At 36.4% G+C, this 24,021-nt stretch overlaps 1 protein-coding gene across 5 annotated transcripts in view; it reads right to left on the bottom strand.

Annotated features, from left to right (window-relative positions):
- LOC117209166 (Down syndrome cell adhesion molecule-like protein Dscam2) overlaps positions 1-24,021 on the bottom strand; it is a 315,452-nt gene that overhangs the window by 227,526 nt on the left and 63,905 nt on the right. The gene's annotated exons all lie outside the window — the stretch shown is intronic.

Consider the following 24,021-nt stretch of genomic DNA (forward strand, 5'->3'; position numbering starts at 1 on the left):
GCATTCCATTAAACGCGACAGGTCTGGAATTATTATTCTAATTAATATACGACGGCCGATACGCGTGTATTAGCGGCCGACTGTTGCTCTATTAAATGCGACGCCATGGCCGGACAAAATTTAAATTTCAAATCGGTTTCGGTTGCACGACGACGCGGCGGCCAGGGATTCAGCGCCCCTTTTCACCTATGCCACTGATCGATACAATCGTTCGACCCTCTTTTGCATTCGCCAATTTTCGTTTATTAAAAATGGCAAACCGCTCGGTGAAAACGCCAACCTCTACGAGATAGCGTTTCGCGAAACGATTCAGTTGTTTGAACTTCGGTTTCAGTTACAAAACTACGAACTGGAAATTGTCGTCCAGGAAACTATCTTCTTAAGTTTAAGAGGGTAGAAAGAGAAAGAAAAACAGCAAACGAGATCATCAAATTAGACATAGATTTCCTAACCGATGAAACATTCTATCCGCAACACATTGAAACTATAAAACAATTACTTATATAATTCTCATAATAATTTGATTGATCATTTTCAGATCAGTAGAAGCACCGTAGAAGTATACAGGTATAATGATCAAACTGAAGGAAGATCGTTTAAAAAATAAAAATATGAATTTAGAATGAATCGTAAATCGGGGCGACTATAAAATCTAAAAACTAAACAAAGTCAATTTATGGAATCTAAAAATCATGAAAATGATTTGTAATGAAGAAAGATGATCATGAGTATATTATACTCTATCTCTGTGATACCATAATTTCATGTTTCAGTATCGTTTTTCTCCGTATTAATAGATTATACGACAAAGGAAAAAATTTCAATGGAATTTTCAGATCGAACGCAAGTTGAAACGGACATGACAATCGAGAAACTGACTGAAACTTTTCCTCTCGGAGAGCCTCTTCGTTCAGCATTCGAATTTCCACGGCATCCGTTTAACAGGAAGTTGCCGGTCCCGCTGGCTCCACCGGCGCTATCCGCGTAACGTAAAACGAAATCGTAAGCCGCTTAAAGACTTAACGGACCCGACGAAAATTCTACTGGTTCGCCGCAGCTCGCACGAAATCCTCCTCCGCCCTGTTTCATGCTACTCCACTCGCGTTTTTTCCCGCGATACGAGTCCAGAACAAACAAAATGCAGCGGCGCCTGTTATCGTGAGATAGGTGAGAGAAATTTTTGTTGCGCGACGGGGTATAAATAGATCGTTCAACAATAACTGAAAATTGTAATGAAGCGATCCAGAATGAATGAGGTTATTATTTTTATCGTTTCCTCTCTTTTATTTATTTATTTATTTTTTTGAACTTTAAATCTTCAACCTTTCGAATTTATGAGTTTTTAAATTCGAAAAGTTTGAACTTCTTGAACAAATCTTTCATATTTTCAATTAACTTTCATAATGTTAAGCCTTTGATCTTTCGAAGTTTTGAACAGTCGAATATTTAAATCTTCAATTTCTATTTGGCATTTTCAAGTCTTGGAATCTGCAAATTTAACTCTTTTATATTTCCGAATTGCCGAGTTTTTGTATTTTTACATCTTTCTGCATCTCTTTCGTGTAACTTCTTTAATGTTTCGAGCAATTTGAATTTATAGATCATTTGAGGTCCAAATTCTTTGGAACGAGAGAAATTTTGAATTCAATAGTATGCTTCGAAAGTGTTATCCAAGTTTTATTGAAAGGAGTCTGAGAAACCTTAGTAATCCTAATGCTACATATCAACGATAATATCCTGAAAGGAAGACCCTACGGCTATAGGGCTGAATAAGTACCATAAATAAGAGGAACAGCAACCACCAACCGACTTCACCAACGTTTACTTACTCATAGAAGTACCTGTTGCAACGTACATTCTAGTCCTCCAAATTTAGCTACCTACTTGAAGAAAAATCCTCTTAAAATCAAATTTTGTACTATTGACATTAACTTAAACAAAAGGTATAGAAATTGAAAAATAAAGAAAACCCTCGTTAAACATTACACGAATTCCACTAAACGAAGCCAATATCTGTTTACAGAGAACGCAACAAATTAATTAAAACTCGTGTTAAATTACTTAAATAAAACTTGAAAAGGGAAAAATTTCATTTAACAGAGTGTCACATTTTTCAGTGTGGGAAACCATAATGAGAATCAGAGGACGGAAATGTAAAAATTGTTACGTTGAAATATTTGAAATTTCGCAAGTTGCATGATTCAAATTTTAAATCTCTCGATCTATCAAAAAATTCTTACGATAAATTTGAAGAAAATGACTAGAACGATAGTTATAATTTCTTTGACATCGCTAGATCACAACACATATCATGTAAGACCTATCGTTATAAATGAAGTGTCTCGTTCTAAAAAAATTATGACTGACCTATATTTTTTCAAACTTCAGTGTATTGTAGGTATATCTATTAAATTTCAGTGTTCATCGTTGAAAGAAAAATTCACCCGGGAAAGTTTCAAATTTATGGCTCCTTCAATCGATACTTCGAACATATCGAAAACTGAAATATCGTGGATCTCGGTACAACATCTTAGAAATTACGAAAGAAACGAATCGACCAGTCGAAGAGTTATCGTTGGCGGTCGTGTTTCGTGACCGATCGAGAATGCAGAGTAAAACACAGGTGAAAACCGGCGGGGGATGGAACGGGTATTTTATGGAAAACGAGAACTCGATAGAACGCGACGCGCTGCGTCGGTTTCCAGGGTGCAAATAACGCGCTGAAACTGGAGACTCTCGAACGTCACGGTACGTTTCCAGCACTGGCTTTATTATGCGAGAACACGGCCATTCTGTGGACGTTTGATGCGCTCGCGAGTAAAAAGAATTCTCATTCTTCTCTGCGGAATCTAATATCGAAACCGTGTCAGGTGTTAAGACGTTCTTTTGTGCTTAAGAGAATGTATATGTGCGATATAAAGAAACGGAATTATCCACTCTGTAAAAAGTTCCAATTCGATTAACGTTCCGAGTATTTAAGGAATTGAACGATTGAAATGTAGAAATGTTTCTGATTGAATATTTATATTTTTGCAGAATAAAGTGTTTGAGTTCTGAATTTGTTCATACGAGTGAAATTTTAATGCAAGTAAGTGGATTTGATCGAGAAATTTATTTAACAACAACCTCCTTTACGTTGTTGTATATCGAATAATTTATAATTATTGATATTTTTTAATCTTGAGAAACAATATATAAAGGGATAACTTTGGTTGCAAGTAGAATAGGGCGCTACGATGGTGTAACTACCTTAAGTAGAATGTTGCCCCATAGTCAGACAAACTTGCATCCCTACGTTTCTCAACTAAAGACTCCGATCTAGCTGTTCCGTCGCTAAATGAGTAGAACACATAACACTAGTAGTAGGGTTACGTACTTATGATATGGAAATATCTCTTATTAAACGAAATATACAGGAATACACACGACAGTGTAAACTACTTCAAATAGAATATTATTTGAGAGTCAGACAAACGTAAATCCCTATGTTTCTCAATGAAATAAGCCGTTTACACAGCATAAACGCAGATTGGCGTTCTAACTGAAATCTAACTAAAATTATGTTATCTGTAACGAGCAACACGACATAGTTGGTGTTCGATGTGAAACAGAATAGAAACATTATAATCCCTTTGACTCTCACGAAAGAGGTTTCCAAATGCAATATTCTGCGAGGTATAACATTGTAATTAATAATCGTTGCCTATCAATCATTTTACATTAATCGAAGAACGAAATTTTATTAACCATGAATAAAATTCAAACGACGGAAAAGAAAATCTTCACCTAACACAAAAGAATTAAACATCTTCATTAAAAAAAAAAGAAAAAGACCTTTGTTTCATAACAGTTTCCAAACTACTTGAATACGATTGTTATCCATTAATTCGCAGGTTAACCAAACTGAATAAAACTCAGTGATTGTATATAAAATTTAAATAGTACGAAATCTGCAGTGCTGTACGCGGGAAAAAAAGAGGAGAAACAGTAAAAAGGAATTACAGTTCTAAGTACTGTTGGACGAAAGCAGTCGTCGCTTAACGACACTAGCGTCGAGTTCACCAGAAGAAAAATCCAACGCCTGGACACCGAGGGCAACGTAATAACCACAAATTGTCGAGTACAATCGCACGGCGAGCGCTTTTCCTTTGGAAATTTCCATTGTAGCGAAATAGAAAAAGTAAAATCGTTATCTAACCGACGAGGCCGCGGGGACTCGTCCGTAAAGAGGGGATGCTATGAAACAACGCTGGAGAGGGTCTCGCAGCTTTCGTCTGGTAAACGCGAGGAAAAAGAAATACCTAATTAAGTAGTGCGTTTGAAACGCGGCAATTTGCGTGAAGAGGCGAACGAACAGCGAACGACCAGGGAGAACCGTCTCTGGATGTATCCCGACTCTCGAAACTCGATAAGAGAACCTCTGTTGTTTCTTCTTTCGAATGCAGATCCCCTGGAATCTTCTCTATCCCTCCCGGTTTGTTTTACATTATTTATCTTCCTTCTATTTCTTCCTGTTGTATCGTTACGATCGATGTTACGGGGTGAATGACGTATTGCGAGGAATTAATCGACGTGTTATATGTTCCATGTATTTTTTAATCGAAGTGTATACAGCAAAAAATGCGGAAGTTTATTTTTCCTGAATATTTGATTTTGATATCGTTTTTAACGAACAACTCGTTAGATTAAAAATCCACATCTTTCAAAAATAGGTAATAAATCTGTGGAACTTTTAGATAATCAAGGGAATATTTCATGTTATAGCACTTGGTATTTTTGAAATGTTCGATAGGGTGGCAAAAAAAAAGCGTGTCTGATTCTACAGGCGAATTAGAAAGGTGTCGATCGGAGAAAAATTATAAAGAGTGTAAATGATTTGAGTAAAGAAGAAACAAGAGGCAAAGCGCAAGGAAGAATGAACCATGATAATTGTTAAAACTAACCATATGATAGAAATGACTTTAGTAATTTTCACAGGTTTGTGGCTCTAACATCGAGAAGAATACCAAATAAAGAGAACGAAAACTCGTGTTAATTAACGCCGAATAACTACCTGTCTGTCTAGTCGTAAACAATTAAGTAGAATAACTATCGAACAAAAGCGCAATGACAAAAGCAATATCATACGAATCTAATAAATTCTCTGCTACGGAACGTCTCAACGTAAACTACAAGAAGAGTAAACTGTAAGGAAACCGCGTTTCAGCAACTTCTCCCTTCGATAAGACCGTTCCGTCCGCGTAGCAAACACATCAACGAAATATGAGACAAATTTCAGCGGAAGTTGCGAGGTATTTCGGGACGAAAGGGATCTCGGCAGAAGTCGCTGGAATCCCAACAAAATATTCCCAGGCAACGTGTATCCGTGCCCGTGTTTCAATTCGAACTATCCGACGCAGCTTCGTCCCGGAACTTTTTCTCCTGACTTCGTACTATTCTACGTTTCTGCATCTTCCTCTCTTTCTCTTTCTCTTTCTCGCTGTCTCTTCATCGTGCGATGGCGAGTCAGAAGTTTGAAATTCAAATACGCGAAAGTTTCGCCAAGAATAACGTTGTCCCGCTTGTATCGTGGACCGAAGTTCCAACGGTGAAAATTCTTGGTATTCTTTCGTGACATGGCCTGCCTCTTTTCGCTGGGACGTCGACTGAATTTTCCGGCAATAATCACGAGAATCGAGACGAGGGAGGCTTTTGTCGTTTCTCCGCGTATATTGAGTTTCAGATACGGCGGAGTTTAGGTGCGCCGTGTGCGATACGTTCGCTGGAATCTTTGATATGAGAGAGTCTAGAGGGAAAGAGGCGGGCTGTTTTGTTGTAACAAGTGTATTCGGAAATGGGAATCGAGCGTTAGGATTATTTGATGCAACGGTCATGTAAATTGCACGTTATCGGCGTAGACCTTTGTCCGTGAAATGTGAAAATTTATTCATTTAGAAAGTATGCTACTGCTAAATACTATCTAGATATTTCTTGCTGTATTATAAAAATGAATTAACGTTTCAGCTTGTTTTGTGTATTGTGTTAGTACATTATGAAACAAAATAATTCTTTCCTGATATAGTTTCTTTCAAACAACTACGGATAGTATTTAATTAATTAAAACATACTATTACAATTATGTGAATAGAATATACAGTCATTGAAATTAGGAATACTAATAACAATTTGTCTATCCTGTCCTTTTTGTACGTATAAGGTAACCGATGATTATTACGTGGTTAATTTATATTTAAATTTCTTTTTTTTCCCTTTCCCTTGGTAATGTGTTCATCGATAAAATGCAGAAACGAGGGAAGAACGTTGTTACAGTTATTACACAGACCTATAAACGTTTAGAACCTTTTGCTTCTTGAAGCGCTTTAGTTTAAAAGAGTTTCATTGTGGCAATATATCGAAGTCCTTTCTGATCATAAAAATGTTCAGAACGCGAAAGCTTAAGCCACGGACGTCTTAAACTCATCCCTATCAACTTCGCCAAAACCTCGATATCTTCGTTATAAATCTCCAGCGTGAAACTCCTACACATTCCACTGCTATTTCCTCAACTTTCGGACGAGTATCGTCTCGGACAGCAATTCTACGCCTGGCTTCGGTGCAATTTGTTTTCCAATGATCCGCAACTCGTAATTCCGTATGGGAAAGGGGGCAGCAAACAGCGTCCGTTAATGCACACGGCGCAAACCAAGGCACGTGGTGGAGAACACATTTTTCAGATTCCACGTTTATTGCCGCAGCTTTATGATACCTTTATGATACGTGCGCGCACACGTCCGGCCACCGTTACACGCTCTTGCTCTTACCTCGTTCGATTCTTTTTGCACGCGCAAGGCGTGTGCAATTCGCGTTCCAGCCGCGCCGCAAATTCCATTCGTTGTTGTCCGCCCATAAATTACGTGCCTTTTTCCCACGATACGATCCAGCTCGCCACCTTCCAGATACGTTGAACGAAAAATAGACGTCGAATGCTATGACTGGTCCTACTTTGCGCGCAAAGATCGAAGCAATTCGAGAGTACACGAGTTCCATAAAAAAAGTATGCGTCTGCTGGATGTTCAATGTTCAATGTTTATAGCGCGATCAGCGTTTGATATTTAGTTTCTTCTTGGTTTATAGTGAAAAAGATATTCTCGGAAGCTGCTCAGAATCTTGAAATATTTCTACCGAATAAACGTGTAATACGGAAGAATATTTTGTGCATTATATTTTATATGTGAAAAATGAAAAAATTTGCCTGAAACAAAACGTCGAATCCAGTTTGATATTACGTAGGACTATAAAGATAACGCTGGAACGTTATTGACGACTATAGTAGGAAGCTTGTACCGAAGAAATCAAATGTGAGGAGCATATGAAAATGATAGGTAACGTAAATGGAGAATAAGATTTTCATTTATACAAACGAAAGTTTAGTCAGTGCTCTAGCTAAATGAACATTCGTCGCGAATTATTCGGTGAATCTAGTTATCTAATCGCCATTGTCCCTTGTTATACGCATGAAAAATTACAAGTGAAGAGGAAAATCAGTGAACTTTTCATCTCTTGACAAGTTTATATGAATAAAGTTCTATCGTAATTCGTAAGTCGCGTATCATTCCAGAGTTAACATCACCTAATACGATAATTATTGTAGTAGAGTGGACGAGGGACCTGGGGGGTGTCGTGCGGATTGTAAACAAGCGGTTGTTGAGATGCGAATTATAAAGAAGCGGTTGCTGAGCATGTGGATAGTAGGGCAAAGACAAGAGATATGAGGCTAAGATAAAAGACAAGGGGTTGCTAGGGGACGATAAACGAATTAACAGCAGTATGAGTTGAGAAGTCAGAGAGTGCGGATTGCGTTGCCGAGATAGTGTTGTTAGTATTGTTAAGGGAGAGTTGAATTTACGTTGACAAGAATTGTTAATTAATTATCTAGTTGTTTTAATTATTATACGTTTGTTGCAATTAGTTCGTGTTTAATAAGCATTGTTTTCTGTTTAATTAACATCTATTTAATCCATTTATCATTAATAAACTAATCATAATTATTTACGATACTACATTATCCTTAGTCGTATCAGAGATCTAACCTACCAGCAAACGACCATAACCGCGGTCAGAACTGTTCATTAAATTTACGCTATCAGTGTGACGACTCTATGAGACAACAGATGTTCACACGTGTTCGATAACATTTGTTTAAAATGGCTGTTAAGTTAGAACAGCATCGCGCCATGCTCCTGATGTTCCAAATATTTGGACACTTTTCGGATAAACTTCGTACACGCACGTAACATTTCAAAATGTAATATTCAAGTAAAAACGAGAGTAGAAAAGTACCATTCTCCCGTGACTTTATTTCGATACGCTCGAACGCCATCCTATGAAATATTGCAGCCTTTTGGTCGCTTATGGATGCCTTGGAAAATGCGCGGGTGAACGTGCAACTTCTCTGCAACGCTCGTTCTGATAGCGAATATTTATCGTTGTCGTTATTATTGGAATTTTGTGGTGGTGTTAGTACGGTATAACGAGAAGATGATAAGATTGCTCGTATTTAATAATCCTGAGAAATAATAATAAAACGAGCTAGCTTATTAGAATTCGATCCTTCGCATTGCAATTATGATAGCGTGAAAACGATGAGTATTATGCGAATATTACATATATAACATAAATGAATAGACTAACGTAGTTTACCGATCGTAAATTGTACAGTTTTAGAGTATGAACAAATTCACGTGTTCGACGTCGTAATAAAATGGAACAGGAAAGGATTAGAAATTCAATTAATTGACAAATATCAATTTAATTTTGCAAGTACAGGGTGTTTCACGCAACTGGACCAAGCCGTAACTCTGAGACGATAAGACATACTTTTACGTAAGGGATGATAAAACACATCGATAGCTGTGTGAAAAAATATATGCTTCATGACATATATAATTTTATATTCAACTTCAATATATGATTTTGAAACATCTCCATTTCCAGAGTGGATACATACGTCGTGTAATGTATCATTCGAAGCCAGGTAACCTTTTTCTATATTCTACCGTGTCAGAATTACAACTTGGCCCAGTTACAAAAATACACCTTGTAGATACGTAAGTTATTTATTACGTTATACCTTACTTTGCTATTCATCGTTACGAAATATACAAGAACACAGTTCCCAACGAGATAACAAATTTTAAAGCTCTCGATTATTTCTTAACCCCTTAGGGGTTCACTGAATTTTAGAAAAGTGCGCGAGAAAGAAACATAATATTAGCATTTTCATCGAACGTAATACTACGAGGATGAAATTTTAGAACATAGGATTAATCATTTTTCGTCAATTTCCTAATTATTCTTTTGCAAGGATGTCAATGCTATGGAATACAAAGCATCGATACGATTTAAGCATCTTTCCATATTCTCCCAAATATATTCGAAAATTCTCTATGTTCATAATCGATCACAATACAACGTCGAAATTAATTTAACCACCTTCCGGGCGAATCTTTCAGCGTGCAGCCGTATCAACGAACTCATTAACGCATTCGACGCATTATACGGTCCGTATTTCTTTGTCCCTTTGTTTCGTTTCGTCGCACTCGCTCCACGATAATTCCACCCGCCATGGAAACTAATCGCAGAGCTCACGGTTTGCCGAGCAGAACTAACGTGGCATTATTCCGGAAACGGACAAATAGGTAACCGTTGTCGACAAGCGGGACCGAACAGATCATATTTCTCTTCGGGCAACCGTTTCCCAATCCCCTGTTGCGTTTCTCTGCGAATTGAACGTATGGCGATTAGAATCGATCATTCGATTCCTTCGATGAACGAGGAAAATGTCGAACTTTATGAAGAAAATGAAAGAATGCTACGAATTACTCTCGTAATTACATAGCGAAAAGGAAAGTAAACAAATATTTCAAACACGTCAAATTGCTTTAGCTTTCTGCCAAAGGGAAACCTACTTTCGATACCCCGTTTTCTATGTCGATAGATTTTCTATTTTATACCATTGAGCTTTTATTTGAAACATTTCTTCGTTAAATTATTAGAATCAATTTAATACTGGAAAGATCAGTGGGATTATTTTGCCCCATTGAATTAATTTTGTGTCGACAAAAGTTACTGTTTTTACTAACAAGTATAATTATCTGCGAGCTTTTAACTTTCAAAGAAAATCGTTTTCTTCTTTTAGATAAAACTTTCTGTTGCAGACGAAACAAAAGATTATTTTTAACAATGGTTTCTATGGGGTATAATAATAAAGGTATAGATACCTAAGGGGAAGACACCAGAAGCAAGAAACTCTGGTACCTCTAGTGCTGAATACCGTAACGATTAACTTATGTCACATCTTCTATAAAAAGTTCACACGTATAGAAGAAAAATGGTACAAAAGTTTGTTCGTGATATTAACTGACACGTGTTTACGATAAATACTTGAAACTTCCATGTACATTTTCAAACCTGTCTTGAACTTTGTTCACATAATCGCGATAATGGTGTCTCGTTACAACGTACACGAAGCTTCGAAATATTTTACACGACACACGTAACATATACATAAAATTTTCTTTCTTCAGTTTCTTTCAAATAGTTTAACGAGCCACTATAAATGTTGTTATTTGAACGACCGTCCAATGTGCCGAGGAAATTGAACAATCTCTAATTTCCAAATTTCCTAATTTTTTATTAATGACGCTAACGTGTTAAATACGCATATTCACGAACACATAAAGGATATCGTATTCATCAGAGAAAGATTTGCAGGTTGAAACGAGATCCGTACTCGAGACACAAGACACAAAAGGATTGGGCACATGAAACTTTAAAATATTTCAACGAGGAAAAGCGCAAGTACTAAACAAGATCCGGCGAGATTCCCGTCGCATCAAAAACTCGGGCTCACTTTAAAAAATGCATTTTCTGTGTACATCTGCCGTGACTTCCCTCCACGATTCTCCGAAAGCCCTTTCCCGCGACGCCGTCCCTAGTTGAATTCGTTATATGGCATAATGTAACTCCATGAAATACCTTGTACACGTGACGTTTTATTTAAAAACCCGAGACTCGCTCGCACGTGTACCCTTCACAAGCCTCCACAGCAATTTGTTTTCATGGCTTTCGAATGTTCGACTATTCGATGCGACGATTACCACGTTTCTCTGCTAAATTAAATTCTTCGTGAATTTTTATTCCAATATATGCGTAATGCGTTGTTACAGCTCGTAATTCTCTCTTTAGAATATGCGCTTTTTTTTTCTTTTTCATGTGAATCGTAACGTAGATCGGGAGTGACGGAAGTACGTACCTGACTGAGTATTTCTCATTCAATCGTTCGTGTATAATTCGGTAATTCTATTTTATCTTGAAAATTTGAAGATACGATTGTACATAGGAATATAATAGATATTCGTGAGAGAGAGATTTCGAATTGCTTTCTCATTATCGATATCTCGATGTCAACTCGTGAAATAATAATTTTATATAAAGTAGACGGATAGTCACTAATTTTAATCGAGCGTTTCGTATTATTCATTCATTTTGTATCGTCCCTACGTCTGTTTATACATATTCGTATTTTTCCACGATAGAATAGTTTATATTCAATATTAATTTTATATTCTAGTTTACATTTCTCCATACACGTTTACTCGTAATAACAGAGATTATTATTTATATAACAATGGAATTATACAGATCGATGGATACTACATTGATAACAATCTGTGACATATGTAATACGATATTTCACATTTTAAAGCAATCTGTACGTGATCCATATCATATGAAAACCGTTTCACCAACCCTTTCAATTCCGTTCTTACAGAATACATCATTTGTCAGAAACAAATTAACAAATATTGTTTTGCGAAACAAATTTGCGAATTACTGAACGAACTCGATTGAGAACGATTTCATAAGAAAACGTCGATTATGACTGGAATTAGTCCAGTCGCGTTGTATCCAATCAGAGCTTCTTTTATCCGATACAGAGTTTCGTCAGATAATTATAGTCACCTTTAGCAAGCGTTCGACGTTAGGTAATTATAGTTACCTTCAACGACGAAACTGTTAAAAAAAATCACACGCATACACATACAGAGAATATACCTTAACGAACCATTTTATTTTATCCGCTAGCGACCAATTATCGCGGCTTTCATCAGATGGCAAAAGAAGGATGGCAACGAATCTGGGTCGAACGTGGTGCCGACTGAAAATTGCTGGTATTATAAACAGTTAACGACAATTAGCCGGAGGTCCGGTATCGTAGCACGGTGTACGAAATCTGTTATCCGCCAGCCGATAACAACGCGACACTCGGCCCGCTCCGAGCCAAATTTATCGTCAATAATTGTCAACGCGAGCTCATCTGTTTGCGCGAATGGCGGCCCCGATTTCCGCTGTTAACGTTTACTTAATAATTTGTAATTAGCGAGCACACGATCGCCGTTAATCGACTCGCCCAGGCGAACACGATCATTCTTGCAAGGGAGGAGGGTGAATCGTGACCCTTCGTTGACTTCATAATACGATCTATGATATAACCAGATCGTAAAATTAGTCGAAGGATTAAATTTATATGTTTGAGCATGTTATCGAGTGAATTGAGAGAAATTTGATACGAGAAACATTCGAAAATATAAATAATAACTTCCATCTTATTAATAATATCTTTTCTCTTCTTTTTTTCTGTAGTACGTACGTTGATAAAGTTTGTTCTTCTTGTTTTTGTATTATCAGAATGGTTGATTGGATGTTTGAGATTTTGAAAAGATTGTATGTTAGATTTTACTGTTGGTTAAATATAATATTTGAGATTTGGAAAATATGATGTTTCCAGTTTTATCGATATTAATCCGAACCCTTTATAATTCTTTCCAGTCAACCGTTTCCTCTTAAATATTCCGTTTTCCAGACACGAACGTCCGCTTCCACGTCACTGGAAATTTTACGCGCATTTCTACGTGGATAGCTCGACGCGAAACACTTTTATTGTCCATCGCGAATCCACGAGCAACGTTCTCCTCTTCGTTGCGTCTCGTCACACGCGTATAAACACATCAACGCGTTAATGGACCGCAATTTCTACGCCGTTTTCCTGTTCAGTCGTCAAATGAAATTAATTTCATAGATATCCTGAGGTACAAGCACATCAGTACTAGCAAATCAAAGTAGGAATGATATATGTGCGTACGTGATTCTGGACCGGATATGGAACATTTTTGAAGAAAAGTGCTTCAGTTCAACACGTGTTCAATGTTACGTGTACAACGATACTTAAATGTGCGGTGCAGAAGCATACGTAAAGTAAACGCAAGAAATATTCGTATACATCCATTTTTATTAATTATGTTCCATGTTTCATTTTTATAACAATATATAGACTTTGATGTGAAATATATTTGTTGAATTTATAATCTAACGGTTACATATAAATAGATTATAGTAAGTTGTTAAATATATTAATCATTACTATGGAATTTTTATAATTTATAAATTGCATAAGAAAGTAGGCTTATAAAAGGAAAAGAAATAATAATTCTTGTTCCAAGTATCTCGTATAAAGAAAAGAGACAGAAGGTAAAATAAATTAAGAAAAAGAAGCAAACAAATACCAGTCGAAATTCCACGAGTAAAACGCTACGTCAAGTATCCCTCTTCGTTTTATTTCCTGACAGATGAAAGAAACCAAGAATTTCGAAAGAGAAAAGAAATAAAACGAACTTACAAAAGTAAACAGAGCTGCAGAATTAAAAGACCGCGCCAAATTGCACGAACAATTTCTTATCGTATCATCCTCGTCGTTTTGCCCAATCGACCAGATAAGTCTACAACATATCCTAAATCCACTTGCATTCGTTTCTCATTCTCGCAGATAGATCCTCATCATCGTAAAACAAGACGGAATTATCATTCATGAACTTTCTTCGACCGTGGAAACCGACTTCCACCAGTTACTTCCGTCTTGTTGCAACTGCGCGGGCAAAAACGATGGAAAGAAGAGAATAACTCTTTTAAAAGTTCCGCGCGAGAAGATTAATTAAAAGACGTCGCGAAGGAACAGTTTACACCGTGCAAAAGCGACATCGAACTTTTTAGCTTCAACGTGATTCGCGTATTCTTCGTTCCATCCGCGACCTTTCGACCACTTGCGTCCTTTTACGCGACTTTCTCCATCGACTTTCTCCGAGGTGCAGACTCGTCTTCAGAGGAGACATCAAGGTTTTGATCTCGTTGGATCTCTGGCCTCTGTCTCTGAGAAAAGTTGCCGATGCTTTTCCGCATCAAAGAGGGAAACTGTCGCGATCCCTGCCGATAATTGGAGGAAAACGAGCAGCGAGGAATTCAGCCGTGCGATTAATGAACGTATAAATACGTCGTCGTTGGCCGCATTTTGTTTTCCTCGTTTCCTTTCGCCACGGCAGTTTCGATTCTCTCACCCCCCTTTCTATTTCCTTCGCGTGAACTTTTAACGACGCAACTTTTCTACCTCGCTCCTTGTTAACGATTTGCAATGGATCGAGGGCTCAGTTTTCGCTGTTTCCGGGACCTTCGAATCTCGTTCTACAAGTTTTTGGGCAGCGAAGTTAGGGAGAAACGTGTTACGTTTGCGCAGAGCGAGGACACTTGTTCTAATTTCACCGATACAAATGAAATTACAACGTAGCTAATTAGTTGGAGTGCGGGTGTTTATACGTTTGGCAGAAAATCGCCAACTTGCACAAAGTGCAGATGATGTGAAAAAATATATAAAATGTGCAAGGTATAGCGCTTTCTACAATATCTGATGGGTAAAATAATCTGTCACGTTTTTTTAACTATGTCCCCAAAAATATGAATTTACATAGAAGAAAAGAAAAACCGCAATCTACCGATAGTATTGTCCTTGCGTGTTTTAAAGTCGATTTTGTCTGCTTCAACCAAGCAGAAAAGGTTCTAATATCTTTTTGAGGAGATCTTTGATAGAATTTTATTCCTGGGGAAATATGCACTGATTGCGATGATCATTGAGGTTCGAGTATCTTTTAACTTTCTTAATTCTCTATTTGGAATCGCATGAAGGAAAATCGTAACTTTTCGTTGGAAAGTTATCCAATTTGAAAAACAATCTTAATAGATAACTTTGCTGAACTCGCTAACTCGCGTGATGTTTCTTTACGTCGAATGATCTCGAAAGAGAGTTTGCGACTCCGAGAGTTTTCGATGTGACAACTTAATGGCGCGAAGCCACCATTGTTATCGAAGACTGTGCGACGAAAATTGAAAGAATCGTTTAATTTAAACTAAACTACTGTTGAAATACTTTGCCTTACTTTTAAGTACGTAAGCGCCTCGAGTAATTTAGTGTATCACTGTAAATTGTATTATTGTATTTTCACAAGCGTAAGAGTAATTCTTTGCTTATTACAGTGCTCATAATAAAATATTACACGTATATTTCTTCCTCGAAGCAGACGATGTCTTTCTACAGTATTTTAACGCTCCTTATATTGCAACAACAGGTGAAATATTAAAAATATTTTAGTCGATGAGAGAACGATCATTTAATAATTCCTCTTCGTATTTTTCTCTCATTCTTCGTCGGGAAGAAGCATTTAATAATTCTTTGTAGATAAAACGGAGAGAAGAAGCTAAAAATCCATAAAAAGAAAAATTGGGGAGGATCTATAAATCGTAAAGATGTAAGAAAAATCAGGAGAAGGTAGAAAAGTTCATAGAAATAAACCTAAAACAATCGCCTTGATTTATCTAGAGATATCGCATTACTTAATATTAATAAAAATTCCACGTCGAGTTTAATTTCTCTGTTTCACAGATAATTTACAACAATGATCAAACAAGTTGTTCAAGTCAGCTAAATCGATTCATTTCGTCAAATCTATTCGCTTTTAAAATGCTTCTCTGTCCTACCATACCTACCATTGAAATCCAAAGGAAATATAAAGAACAGATATGAATCTTCCCAAGAAACCACTGAGACTGGCTTGTAATCTCGTTCCTGGTAGAACGATCAGTCTCAGTTGCATAGGACGCAAAGATGGAATCTGAATGCCGCGATACAACGAACGAACGTTCATAATCCGTACGCAGAATCCTATAAACCAGCTCGGCGATCTGCAGTTGATTGATTCAAAAATGTTATGACCTGTGCGAATGACAGCTCGATAATGAGTTTGTCAACGGACGACGAGCTCGAGCTGATCGCGACTCGATATCGGTGAATTATTTTTTCCCCCGTAAACAATGCTCGGACAGCGTATTATCTTCGTTCGTCCTCAACAAAAATATATCAAGGAAATATTCTTCGTCGAAATTCTCTCGAACGATCATTAAAAATATAAACGGGATCTTCGACGTTGCCGAGATAAAGTTTCTCTAACGCTTTCGTTAAAAATCTGAATTTACATAAATAATTACAGGACGAATATGAGAAGCATCTCTCTTTTTTAAAGCAGCGTAATTTTTCAAAGTACACTCGTTCTACGTGGTTAATAATCGCATCTGTTTAAACAGTTAATACAGCGAAACTTAACAACGAGAAAAAGAATCGTTTCGTCGATTTCTCCGTTGCAGGATATTCGAGAACGAACAGAGATAAAATACAAAAAGTAAAAGAATGGGAAGTAAAGCGAAGAAAAGGGGATGATACTGGAATAGGGAAAAATAGGGCTGTCTGTGTTTGAACATTTTTTTTCAACGACAAGAGCAGACTCGACGTGCTTCAATATACTAAAAACCTTGCTGTTTTTCATCCTTTACCAGTGGAAACTCTATTTAGAGAAGTCGCGTGCGCTATGCTACGCGTGCATTCACGGGACACGTGTCCCCCGTGTGTTTTGCATATTTCGAAACGGAGCATTTGACTGATGAAAACATTTTTGTGTAGACCATCGTGACGTACAATGGACGTACATGCGAAACCACCCCCTCCCTGCTTCACCCTTTTTTACATCTATAGTCTCATTCCCGAGGATGCACGCGAAAACGACGGAATATCGACGCCGCTTTAATTACTTTAATTATCTCGAAAATATTTTACCAGACGTTTAATCGCGGGGGACAGAGGTAAGCAATTTCGTCCGTCTACGAAATTATGAATTTTCCCCGGCAATTCGATATGCTTTAAAATGTTCCCGTTTTTAAGATTAAATTGAATTTTTGTTATTAACAGATTTTTCCTTATCTTTTGTTGTATCTTTTTATTTCCCTCTTTTTTAGCAGCAAGGGGGAGGAAGGAGAAGGAGATAGTTTTAGAAGGAAGGAAAATTAAATAAACGACGCTTCCTTCGAACCAGTGTAATTGAGAAGTAGAATTCGAAGTACTCTGATACCCTTAATTTCTATTCGATATATTTTAATTACCTTTGCAAATCGAAAACCTAAAGAAGACACTTGTTTCGAGGGACAAGCGATTAATCGACAGATTGAGTTGAGGACAGTCTGGTATCTTTAGTTTTCGTTCGACAAAGTCGTTCCTGCAAAGTTAAGAACTGAAATCTGAATTAACACGATGTTCAATTTCGATGCCGAGTAAAGAGGAGATGAAATTATTTTGAAAACATCGCTACAACATCCTTTGCTAATTACATCTGAATGTATCTCCCGTGTAAAACGACGAAGCAAAATTCGAAAAAGCTCGCTTGCAAATTTCCAGCTGTCCATCGCGTTACGTTCGGTCCATAAAGTCTGTCTTTCCTGTCGTATTTCGGGAAGGCGTAGAAGAAAAATTGCAATTAAAGGGGGAAACAGAGTAGAATCGGGGAAAGAGGGGAGGAAAGAAATAGAGAATGGCGGAAGTAGGCTGTTGGATTACCGGGGATTATTCAGAGAAGAGACATTCGCAGAATGCAACGTCGATGCGCAGGATCTAGCAATAAACTGCGAAGCCACCCGCTGGAAACGATTCGATTTTGCGCTCGTACGAGCATGCTTTTGCCACCGCTATAGGGACGTCACCATAACATGCGTCAAATTATGTCTGCAAGATACTCTCCTCGTTTCACGATGAAAACACGTCGTCGTCAAGCTTCTCTGAACTTTAACCGATAACACGACCAGAGGAAAACAAACATTTACTCCGACGACTTAATCGTTCGTCTTAATCTTTTATTGAAATTCCACGAGAATAGTGAATTTCAGTTTAATTAGATCCCCGGTGTTATGTACTTTTTCATATAACATCTTTATCTGTTTGAGTACAGTCGCTGTACATACTCGTTTCCTTATAATTCTAACGTTATCATTGTATTATCGCAAAAATTGACAATTCTACTTTTTTTAATTAAACCATGCCAAATCTTCTTTTCTGAATTATTGCCATTTATCCATTAATCACCGGTATTGCATTAACGCAACATTATATTTGCGAATTTTTTTCTTTTTTTCTTTTTTATGAATCTGCATTATCAAGTTTCATATTCCGTATTTACACTTTTTCATGTTGTAGCTGTGAGAGGGAATTTTAAGGATTCGTTTAATATTGCAATATTGTTCCGTCATTATTTCCTCCATTTCGGTTCTACGATTTTATGAAACTAGTGCATCATGTAACGTTACGATAAATCATTGCTCGATCCTTAATGGCTTAACAGAAGCTTTATTTACTAGAATTGATGTATTTTGCATGAATTCACGATAGATAATTGCATTTCAATCTCATCAAATACGTAACGGATCATATCGATCCTTAAAGACGTACCTGACTTCTCCAACAGCTCAAATATTTATAATAAAAAAGCGTTGAAAACTTCATTTCATACTCTACTCATACTTACATACTTCATCTCATACTCTAGAACGTAGAAACTATCGAGATTTATTAAATAAAATTTGATACCGAATTATTTCCATACAGAGGTAGAAAAAATATCATTGTTGAATTTATTATAACGTCGGGATGAGATTTTTTAATTTTAAAGGAACTACACAGTGATCAAAGGTTCTCTTGTTACGAATTGCTGTAATTATTTTAAATAATACACATTTCCCCCTGCCCTTTCGTTAATCACGATTTTACAACTTACGAGAAATTCAAATCTCGGCCGAAATTACAGGCGAAAAAATACACAGAATCCACACGAACGGTCTTGTAATGTACAAAACCGAGTTAATGGTTCTTCGTTGTGTGTTGATTAACATACGATATTATTTCCGACGAGCTTTTGCTTTTTAAATGAAATCCCCCAACAAAATCATTCTGAAATTAACGCGTGCTTTTTAATTCTACGTTTCGACCAAATTATTATTACTGAGTTTAAAATCTCTCGTACGAATTATCTTCCTCGTTCAACGAACCGACAAGTATCAGGATATTTGCATAAAGAAATACGAAAGGATCGTTTTTCATCGAAGATGATCATTTTCGAAGAAAATTTCTCGACAATTTTTGTTTCGTCGGCATTTTTCTATTTATTTCGAATATTTTCTCTAGAAAATAAAGAAAAAGAAAAATCCTATCTTACATTCTTCTTCTATTTTTCATTCTATTCTTGTCTTATCTTTCGAACAGAGAAAAAGATATAAGTAGAATCTCTGATAAGATTTTTCAACGATTTCTTGATAATCTTCTACGTGAATATTTTTCTATTTTTTTTTTATCGTCTGCACTGAAAAATAAAAATACTGAAGGGAGATCTTGATGCTGTGGTTCGTATACGCTTCCGCGTTTTCTCAAAAGGACATAACTCCCCGGTTAAAACTTTTTCCGCGGTAACACACGCGAATACTCATTAGCATTTCCTGTGAAGCCGGTTGAATCACCTCCTTTGATAGCATATTATCTCGCTTTTTGAAAGAAACGAAAATTTGCTTTTTCCCCTCGTTTATATGCAAGAAAAAAGTATAGTGTATGTCGAAAGTTTATGATATTACATGTATACAGGTTGTTTTATCTGTTTACTATTTGCAATACTTTTGCTATATTAAAGTAAATAGTATGCAATGTTTTCTATAAAAATTATATATCTTTTCTGAAAACCAGCGTACAATGATAATTTTATTCTTTTATATCTCTGTATTTAGGGTGGTAAAGTTAAACGACCATGTACAATACACGCTTTGCTGGAAATAGGTCGAACATACGTACATGTTTCAAAAGGTACCTTGAATTCAATGGAAATTGATCGTTGAAATTATTAACTAGATAGAATTCTTTTAATAATTCATAACTAAACGTGCCTTTAGTATCATACACGAAACAAAATTATTTCAAATTACTAACAGATGAACGTTCGCGATAAATTTATGGATTTTCTCTTCTAATTATGGATCCTATGATATTCAACTAAATATAAAATTCTATCAAAGTAGAAAGAAGTTGATTTTCAAAATAAATCTTCCCCTTTTCAAAATCCTGCTCTCGATAATATTTTATAACACGTAACCAAAATTCAAACGCACAAAAATCCATAATATTTGATAAAAATTAAAATTCCATGAAGAACTATATATAATATGCTTATATGTAATGGTATATCTAATACGTGTATATATAAATAAATATAGAATTTTTCTAATGACTCTTATCTTCCTTATTTAAATGATATTTAATGATATTTAACAATGTTTGTTTCGAAAACTATGAACGATAAAAGAGAGAACGAGAAACGAAAACGTAAGAAACGAATGAGTGGAAATGTATAGAAACTGAAATGAATTTAATTCAAAGATAGTCCGTGTAATATCCCTTTTCCATTTCCAAAGGGTTATCATCACAGTACGAACAAGTTAATTGAATTCCTCTTGCATCGTAGCATCTGAGACATTACTGTTGACTATTCAGAGACTGATACGAGCGAATTAACCCAGTCGATCGAGACACGTACAGCTCCATGGACGTCTCAGATAGAGCATTACAGACAGCTGTTCGATGAAGATGTATAGGGTGCCCGCAATATCACCTACGAAATAATTCGAACAACGTACGTGCAGAAATAAGACGAATTCAAACAAAATTTCTTCTATTAAGTTTGAGTAAATTCAATCTGTTGCTAGTTTTTCACAAAACCCCGTTTATATATATTTAATAAAATATATCCAATAAATTATTAAATATTTAATAACTTTTAATAAAATTTATCAAAAATATTATCCGCAACAGTTTTAAATACACCAAGTTCTATGAAATTTCTCGATATTAATTTTGCTACGGTGTTTAGTTCATTTTCAATCTGAGAAAGATCATACTACAACCTCGAAACGAATATAAAGAAACTATTGCTACGATCTTTTCTTAAAAATACGAGGTAGAAAGACACAAATTTTGCACACCAGTTCTCTTTCGAATTAAGTCCGCAAATTTAAGGACCAAGAAGATTCTATTTCCCAACTTATTTTCGCCCATTGCAACATCCTCTAGCCCAGTAAATCTCATTGTGCGGAACCACCCTATATACATAAAACACGCCAAACGTCTAATCTAATCAAACACCTACTTGTGTAACAATCTCTATATACCACAGATCAGACGCTTCAAAATCCTCTCGCCACTCTTTCGCGCCTAACGCTTCGTGAAACAACGGAAGAATTTCATCGAAAAGCACGTCTCAGTCTCGAAACTTGAAGAAATGGAAAATATCGGGAAACGCGGATGAAATTTCATGGCGAACGAAATGTTACGTAAAATCGGGCCCGATCGCAGAGATTCGAGCCGATTCTCATGGAAATACGTGGAACAGCACCGCGAGCGCCGCATTATGCACACGTAGATTATTCGTTCGAGGAATATATGCGTGAGATTCGCGCAACTGACGTGCACGTATATCGTGGCGAGCCTCGAAATTAACGTGTGAGCGTAATTATTTCAATGGTCGCGCCGGTGGTCGGTCCACTGTTCGACCTACATACCGGCAAAGCAACCGAACCACCCTCCCAAACGCGTTAAATTAGCGATCGGCCTACTTAACAGCCTCTACGACCAACCAATTGTCATTGTCTCTCTCTCTGTCTCTTTGTCTCTCTCCCTCTCGCGCGCGCGCGCGCGCGTAATATCGTTCTACTAATGTGAAACATTATTTGAAACAGCTTTGTCTATGCGGATGCAATTTGGAAAATTTGAATGTTTCAACATGCGTGGGATTCAATGCTGGGATTTTCGTTGGAATATAAAAATTACGAAGTTGATAGCGTTGTTGGATTTTTGTGCGTTCAGTGCAGTTTGAAGCTGTGAGAAGAGGCGTGCATCTAGTTTGGAGGAGGAAATATTTCGAAATGTAGAGACTCTCGTGGAGATGCAAAAATTGTCGATATTGAGCGCAGGAACGTAGAAGAATGATAATAGGCATACAGTTTTAATGGACGTTGATGAATTGTCAATGAATTCCGTGAGCAATCCTGTTTGACCTTGTCTGAAGTTTTCGCGTTCCTGCGAATCTCAATGTTCTTATAAAAATGTAAACATCTTGAATGTGGAGTATTAAATTGTAGCGGAGTCTTACGAGCTCTCCTATTTATGTAAAATAGAAAATATTCATTTTATTCGTTCGAAAGAATAATTTAAACTCGTTGAAATGTATAATTATAGGAATCCTATAAAATTTCATAGCGACAAATAAACCGGAAAATAAGCATCAAAGAAAATCTTAATGGAGGATTCGCACATTTTATTCGATTTCCAACCACCGAAACCTCAGACTTATTGATAATTTGTATCTTACTCGTGTAGTACTGCACATTTTACACGCACCTCTGTAATCCAAAGGCAATCTAATGTAATAACATCGAAATATTCAATGTAATTCCAAGTAAAATGACAAAATGTATATCCTACCGAATACAGAGAAGCTAACTCGTGTTCCAGCCTTAATTAAAAGTCCGTGAAATATCCGAGTAACGGCGTAATAAAGGTCTCGCGGTAGTTCACACCTGTGAACGTTTAAATAACCGGCATTTCAGCCCACCTCGAGCAGAGAATCAAGAATCTATTCGCGTAAACTGGCGTCTGTTGAACAAAGAGCGTTTATTGCTCCAAGCTGTAATAAGAAAGACGCATTTAATTCTTTCAACGCGCTCTTATGTCATGGAACACTGACAAGCTACGATAGTAATTAAGAATCACATTTCCTTTGCATAGTAATTTATTAGCCGCTGCAACATGGATAGATTTATAGTATTAGGTTGTACGAAAAGTTTCTTTCGTTTCATAAGGTGATAATAGATGAACAATAATTTCTGTTTTATATTATTTTATTGAATTAGGTATCATCCATTTCGTTCTATTTCTATTATTATGTTCGTGCATAATTCAATAAACTAATATAAAATAAAAAACATTGTGCGTCTATTATTTCCTTGTAAAACGAAAGAAACTTTTCTGACAACCTAATCATTTCTCTTATTGTAACTACCTCGTCATATCAATCAATCGAATTAAATTTATCACTGGGCAAAATACATAAACAAGTTTATCCAACTTTCTAATGTGCAATTTACAAAAAATTATCTGAAAAATTATTCGTAATAAAAATATTTGAAGTAATGAATATTTATAAATCGATAATAAATTTAAGATTTAGGAAACTGAAATACAGTTTCATATATTTTATGAAAAATATTTCTAATATTTTGCAATAAATTCATCGATTCAAACCTTCGTTTATGTAAATCGAATTTAATTGCACGCGATTTGACAATAATATAACTCATAGAATAGAATAGAAAATAACAATAATCATCCCTGAAAATGTACAGGCTACTTTCAGAGTGAAACGAAACCCTGTGACTAATCACAATTCTTTTTTTCTCACTATAAACATTCTGATCGCAACAGATGAAGAAATTTCCAATCAGCGAATTATCAGTTTCTAAATATTTTCTATATCTCTGTTTGTCTATCCTTCTTTCTATACTTGCCAAACTTATTCTAAGCTTATGAAACACGAATTTCTGTGAGAAACGAGGAACAGACGAATATTTTTCATATCTGAAAGAAGTCGTCTGGCGCGTGCATGATAATGGTATGTTGTATCTGTGCCGAGTGTCATTTATACCTTGGGGAGAAACGAGCCACGCAGATTATTGGTCGCCCGTTTGTGG

Source organism: Bombus bifarius, unplaced genomic scaffold, assembly GCF_011952205.1.
Source record: "Bombus bifarius isolate JDL3187 unplaced genomic scaffold, Bbif_JDL3187 scf7180000008166, whole genome shotgun sequence".
Classification (NCBI taxonomy): domain Eukaryota; kingdom Metazoa; phylum Arthropoda; class Insecta; order Hymenoptera; family Apidae; genus Bombus; species Bombus bifarius.